Source organism: Oncorhynchus mykiss, chromosome 25 (genome assembly GCF_057628025.1).
Source record: "Oncorhynchus mykiss isolate SJ-2025 chromosome 25, ASM5762802v1, whole genome shotgun sequence".
NCBI lineage: Eukaryota > Metazoa > Chordata > Actinopteri > Salmoniformes > Salmonidae > Oncorhynchus > Oncorhynchus mykiss.
In genome coordinates this window covers 68316382-68323665 of record NC_143046.1, presented here as the reverse complement: position 1 = coordinate 68323665, position 7284 = coordinate 68316382, and positions in this window count along the sequence as shown.

The window sequence follows — 7284 nt, the reverse complement described above, 5'->3', positions numbered from 1 at the left end:
GAAACGGTGTTTGAAATCCCGGAACGCCCGGTCAGCAGCTGGGGACTACGTGAACGGAACCTTGGGAGAGGTGAGTGCAGACTGGGTGGAAGCCAGGGTGCTGTATCCTTGGATAAATCGGAGATAGAATTTGGCGAACCCCAGGAAACGCTGCAGCTGCACCCGCACCCTGGACGTAGGGTGGGGCCAATCCACCACCGCTCTCACCTTCCCGGGATCCATCTGTACACACCCTGCAGTGATGATGTAACCCAGGAAGGGGATGGTGGAGCTACAGTGGGGAAAACAAGTATTTGATACACTGCCGATTTTGCAGGTTTTCCTACTTACAAAGCATGTAGAGGTCTGTAATTTTTATCATAGGTACACTTCAACTGTGAGAGACGGAATCTAAAAAAAATCCAGAAAATCCCATTGTATGATTTTTAAGTAATTCATTTGCATTTTATTGCATGACATAAGTATTTGATCACCTACCAACCAATAAGAATTCCGGCTCTCACAGACCTGTTCGTTTTTCTTTAAGAAGCCCTTCTGTTCTCCACTCATTACCTTTATTAACTGCACCTGTTTGAACTCGTTACTTGTATAAAAGACACCTGTCCACACACTCAATCAAACAGACTCCAACCTCTCCACAATGGCCATGACCAGGGGGCTGTGTAAGGACATCAGGGATAAAATTGTAGACCTGCACAAGGCTGGGATGGGCTATAGGACAATAGGCAAGCAGCTTGGTGAGAAGGTAACAACTGTTGGCGCAATTATTAGAAAATGGAAGAAGTTCAAGATGACGGTCAATCGCCCTTGGTCTGGGGCTCCATGCAAGATCTCACCTCGTGGGGCATCAATGATCATGAGGAAGGAGAGGGATCAGCCCAGAACTACACGGCAGGACCTGGTCAATGACCTGAAGAGAGCTGGGACCACAGTCTCAAAGAAAACCATTAGTAACACACTACGCCATCATGGATTAAAATCCTGCAGCGCACGCAAGGTCCCCCTGCTCAAGACAGCGCATGTCCAGGCCCGTCTGAAGTTTGCCAATGACCATCTGGATGATCCAGAGGAGGAATGGGAGAAGGTCATGTGGTCTGATGAGACAAAAATAGAGCCTTTTGGTCTAAACTCCACTCGCCGTGTTTGGAGGAAGAAGAAGGATGAGTACAACCCCAAGAACACCATCCCAACCGTGAAGTATGGAGGTGGAAACTTCATTCTTTGGGGATGCTTTTCTGCAAAGGGGACAGGACAACTGCACCGTATTGAGGGGAGGATGGATGGGGCCATGTATCGCGAGATCTTGGCCAACAACCTCCTTCCCTCAGTAACAGCATTGAAGATGGTTCGTGGCTGGGTCTTCTAGCATGACAACAACCCGAAACACACAGCCAGGGCAACTAAGGAGTGGCTCCGTAAGAAGCATCTCAAGGTCCTGGAGTGGCCTAGCCAGTCTCCAGACCTGAACCCAATAGACAATCTTTGGAAGGAGCTGAAAGTCCGTATTGCCAAGTGACAGCCCCGAAACCTGAAGGATCTGGAGAAGGTCTGTATGGAGGAGTGGGCCAAAATCCCTGCTGCAGTGTGTGCAAACCTTGTCAAGGACTACAGGAAACGTATGATCTCTGTAATTGCAAACAAAGGTTTCTGTACCAAATATTAAGTTCTGCTTTTCTGATGTATCAAATACTTATGTCATGCAATAAAATGCTAATTAATTATTTAAAAATCATACAATGTGATTTTCTGGATTTTTTTTAAGATTCCGTCTCTCACAGTTGAAGTGTACCTATGATAAAAATTACAGACCTCTACATGCTTTGTAAGTAGGAAAACCTGCAAAATCGGCAGTGTATCAAATACTTATTCTCCCCACTGTATGTATTTGGAGAACCTGTCAGACGTGGACCACATGTTCTTGAGTGGAGCAGGAGAAGATGAGGATGATGTCGAGGTAGATGAAGATGAACCGGTTCAACATGTCGCAGAGAACATCATTAACCAGAGCCTGGAACACAGCTGGGGCGTTGCTAAAGGCAAAATGGCATGACTAGATACTCGTAGGGACTGCTGGCCGTGTTGAAGGCAGTCTTCCATTATTGCCCTTCCTGTAGCCGCACTAGGTGGTAGGCATTCAGTAGGTCCAGCTTGGACAACACGCTGGCCCCCTGGAGTTGCTCCAAAGTCGAGGAGATGAGTGGTAGTGGGTAGCGGTTCTTCACCGTGATGTCGTTGAGTCGGTAGTCGATGCACAGGCGCAGGGTTTTGTCCTTCTTCTCCACAAAGAAGAACCCTGCACCGGTGGGGGAGGCAGAAAGACAGATGAACCCTTCAGCTTGGGAGTCCTCAATACAGGTCTTCATAGCCTTGGTCTCCGGACCCGACAGAGAGTACAGTCATCCCCGGGGCCGGAATGGTGCCTGGGAGAAGGTCAATCCCGCAGTCATAGGGTCGGTGCAGCGGAAGCAAAGTGGCCCGGGCCTTACTGAACACCTCCAGGAGTTCCTGGTATTACGCAGGAATGGCGGAGAGGTCCGGGGCAACTTACTAGCCCCCAGGAAGACGTCCTGGGGCAGGCTGCGCTGACTTCAAGCAATGAGCTTGGCAGAACGGGCTCCAGCTTATAATGTCACCAGCAGACCAGTCAATAAGGGGATTGTGTCGCTGGAGCCAAGAGAATCCCAATACCACGGGAACCTGAGGATAATTAATGAGCAGGAATTGGATCATCCTGCTGTGGTTCTCTGACACACGTAGGTTGATGGAGGTGGTATTGTGGGTGACCCAGCCTATAGAGCGCCCGTCCAGCGCTCTAACATCCATAGGAATGGAGAGGGGCTAAGTGGGGATGCCCAGCTCGGACTCCAGGGTAGCGTCCATAAAGCTCTCATCTTCCCCAGAGTCGATGAGTACCCCGGAGAGATTTCGACTGGTTCCCCCACAGCAAAATGACATGAAAAGGGGTGCGAGTAAGGGGAGAGGAAAAGTTGTCCGTATGGCCCAGGAGCGTACTCGCTCCTACCGGTGAGCCTGGTCTTTTAGTGGACAGGTGGAGACGAAATGACCAGTAGTCCTGCAATACAGGCAACTCTTAGTGTGAAGCCTGTATAGCCATTCGGCTGGAGACAGCCTAGCTCTGCCTAGTTGCATTGGCTCGGGAAGAGGTGAATCGGCAGACTTCAGAGACTCTCGGGGGAACTCGGGTAGCCTCGGGTTCTCTTGGCAACGGAGCTGTCGGGGACTTCTGGGATGCCTCGGAGGTGAGGTGGAATCCTTGGGCGAGCGAGTGAAATCTCCTCTCCTCTCCTTCCTTCGTTCCCGTAGTCGCCCATCGATCCGAATGGTCAAAGCGATGAGCAAGTCGAGATCAGTCGGTAGTTCCCGGGCTGCAAGCTCGTCCTTTACTTCCTCCGATACTCCGTGCAGGAACATGTCGAACAGCACCTCCAGGTTCCAGACCCTCTCAGCTACCAACATGCAGACATCCACCGCATAGTCTGCCACACTGCAGAAGTCTTTTCGAAGCTGGAGTAACTTCCGGGCAGGCTCTCACCCGGACAATGAAGCATCAAAAACTCTCTTTACCGCCGCCATGAACTCCTCCAGACAGAAGCATACAGCCGACTCTTGTTCCCATATTGCCGTAGCCCAGGCGAGAGCCTTCCCGGACATCAGCGTGATGAGCTACGCTTTCTTAGAGCGGTCCGAGGGGAAAGATGAGGGCTGTAGCTCAATGATGAGGGAACACTGAGTGAGAAACATCCAACAGCTGCCCGACTCTCCATCTAAGCGTTCCAGGGGAGATACTGTAAGCGGGGTTCCCGGGAAACCGTGGTGGCCGGGGAGACGGCGCTGCTAACAGCCGAGTTACTGAGGGGCTGGAAAGTTACCGTCGTGGTAGGCTGCCTAACAGACAACCCTCAGATTTGCTCCAGCAATGTGTTCAATGCTCGTCATGGCATTCGGCCAAGGTCTGGAACCCTTCCATAAGACCACACAGCCACTCCTTGTGCCTTCCAATGGTTACTCTTTGGGAGGAGATGGCGTTACGGACATGGTCCAAGTCTGCTGGGTCAGTCATGACCAGTTCGTACTATCACGTTTTAGGGAAGATCCAGATGCAGACAATGTCGAAGTAACAAAAGTTTATTACTCGAACAGGGGCCAGGCAAAACGACAGGTCAAGGCCAGGCAGAGGTCAGTAATCCAGATCAGAGTCCAAAAAGTACAGAACGGCAGGCAGTCTCAGGGTCGGGTCAGGGCAGGCAGAATGGTCAAAACCAGGAAAACTAGAAAACAGGAACTAGAAACAGACAGGAGCAAGGGGAAAAACACTGGTTGGCTTGACAAACAAAACGTACTGGCAACAGACCAGCAGAGAACACAGGTAAAAATACACTGGGGATAATGGGGAAGATGGGCGACACCTGGAGGGGGGTGGAGACGGGCACAAAGACAAGTGAAACAGATCAGCTCTAACGTTACAAGCTTAACTGTCATGGTGTACTGTAGAGGTCTGCGTGGGACCGATTTCTTGAACCCGCTCCCACCTTCACCCGCTGGCTTCCTGTCCACCCAACCGCAGTCTCGTAATGTAATGTTAGGCGTATGTGACGCAACTCACTTGCCAGCCATGGTACCAGCAATTGTGCCCCCTATAGCCAATATCAAATGCGCAAAAATAACTTACGAAATAGGTTAAATTACCAGAGATGTTTGCATGGCCCTTACATTGTATTACTGGGCTATATCAGCCAATATGCTAGATGTAGTTTGAGGAGAGCAGAGATGGAGAAACTTGCACTTTCTCTTGAGCTATTTTATAGCCTACCTTTTAGGAGTGGGAAGATCTTTAGATGGAGAAATATGGGTGATCAATATTTAGGCCTATTTCTAGGCAATGTAGTAAACTATAGCCTCATCATAGGCCTATTTAGGAAGTACATTTCCTTGGAAAGTTAACTGTCCCGTACTCTATTTAATTGAGACCACACGCGAGAATTATGACAGTGACACTTGCTACGTTTTGACCTATAGGATATAGCCTGCCGTTTAGCAGGACGATTTACAGGCAGAGAAAAATAAAGGGATAATCCAGACCCAGCTGGCAATGAGGAATCGGCCCAGAAGCGGTCCTCTTCCGGGGGGCCGGAATCGGGTGAATAGGCCCGGAATCGGGTGTTGGACTCGGCCCGGAATCGGGTGTTGGACTCGGCCCGGAATCAAAATGAATGACAGCCCAGAATCTGCCCAATTACATCGGGCCGTTTCCATTCAGCCGACATTGCTGGCAGTTTACCAGAATCCCCCCAGAAGCTGGCCGATGCTAATTTAAATAAATGTATACAAAATTACCCGATGTAGTCATTTTAAATATTACTATTATACATTTTATACATACAAATTATACCCATCCACAAAAACACCATACACCTGGTGACCATGTCAGCGTACATGCGCCTGGCCCGCAACAGGAGTCGCTACTGCGCGATGGGACAAGGACATCCCGGTAGGCCAAACCCTCCCCTAACTCGGACGAAGCTGGGCCAGTTGTGCATCGACCTCGTGGATCTCCCGGGCGCGGCCGGTACGGGTCTCGAACCAACATCTGTCTGCGCCACTCCAGAGGCTTCGGATTGCCTTGCACAAAGTATCAAAATACTAAAATACTACACAGGACTCTTAAAGAATTTCATTTCAATGTTAACTGTATTTTTTGATCACAGAAACAATGAGAAAATATGGAAAAATAATTAATGAAATGCTAATTATATTAAGCAGCCCGTGAGATAATCTGCCAGATAGTAGCCCCAATCCGCCCGAGCAACACCGGAATTGGCTTGAGCTCAATCCCCGCATCGTATCCATTAGTAATACTGCCGAAAGTGGTCCAGACTCGGGCCACATGACGTCGGCCGAGTCTGACTCTCAGCCGAGTGCCCTGACTTTCAGCCAGAATCGGTCCAGATCCACTGTGCTAGCTGGGTATTTACTGAAAATGAAAAGGCGCAATGCTCGCTAACCATAGTAGCCTAATCTATGTGCCCGTTGTGCCTTTTCCTTTTCAATCATGATTACATTTTTTGATTGCACCTAGACTCCTATTGGTTGAGTGCCCTCCACTTCTTTTCATTATCAATATTTATTTATAGACACTGTAGTAAACTACAGTCTAAAAATATTTAAGATAATTTCATATTCAAGTTAACTGCCACGTGATTCTCCGTCCATGTAGGCAGCCTACTCTATTTCAATGAGACCACACATACTAGGCGCTCTTCGACTGTCACGGCCAACAAGGAGAGGTAGGCTTCTGAAGTTGAAGCTGCGAATTCTGTGTGTGAATAATGACAAAAAATTGTGCTTTTAACACAATAGGTAGGTTAACGAATACAAAGCAGAATAATCTGTGGGACAACAAAAATATTTTCTTCCCCAGTCATCTGTCTGACCGCCTGCTCCTCCTGCCTGCAGCATGAAACATGCCGACCCTGCCGCAATGATCTCCCGCAGGGTCAAACAGCCAGGGAAGACCAGTCTACCGAGTTTAGGTGAATTTTGCAGTTTATTAATTGAATGTTACAAAGTTCGTTATTGAATTGATGGGAAGACCTACAGTAGCTACAGGACAGCAGTTTAAAGCTACAGTCTGGGATCTGGGAATAATGGTAATTTCAATTATTGAACCATTGATTCTATTCTTGGACAATACAATGTATAAATGTACACCAAGGGAATTCTTTGTCATGCCTCATTTTAGGAGGATCAGATGGTGACAGGGGTCTCAGCCGAGTCAGGCAGCCAGGGAAGACAAGTCTGTAACAGAGGTGGGGTGAACTTTTGCAGAATACACACTTAATTCTCTCTGTGCAGCAAACACTGGACAAGCTAGAAGCTTAAACTATTTAATATATTTTAAGGCAGTATGACAAAACTCCATAGTTGATTTCCAAACTGTATCAAGGGTTGATAGAGGCTTTCCTGATGACACAAAACATGTCAAACAAAAATGTGAGGAAGACCTGGGAGATGCTATTGATGATGAAGAATGGATACAGATATGTTAGAATGTCCAGTCATGTTCATATCATCTCAGACATAAGTTACTGCAGGTTAAGACCATCCATAGAACATATTATATGCCAGTGAAACTGAATATCATGCACACGGAAACTGTATTATTTTGATTTAGGTGTAAAGCACAGTAGGTGACATATTTGCATATATTGTGGTCTTGTGAAAGCTGGCTGAATTCTGGCAAAGAGTTTACTTTTTTTTATTTTT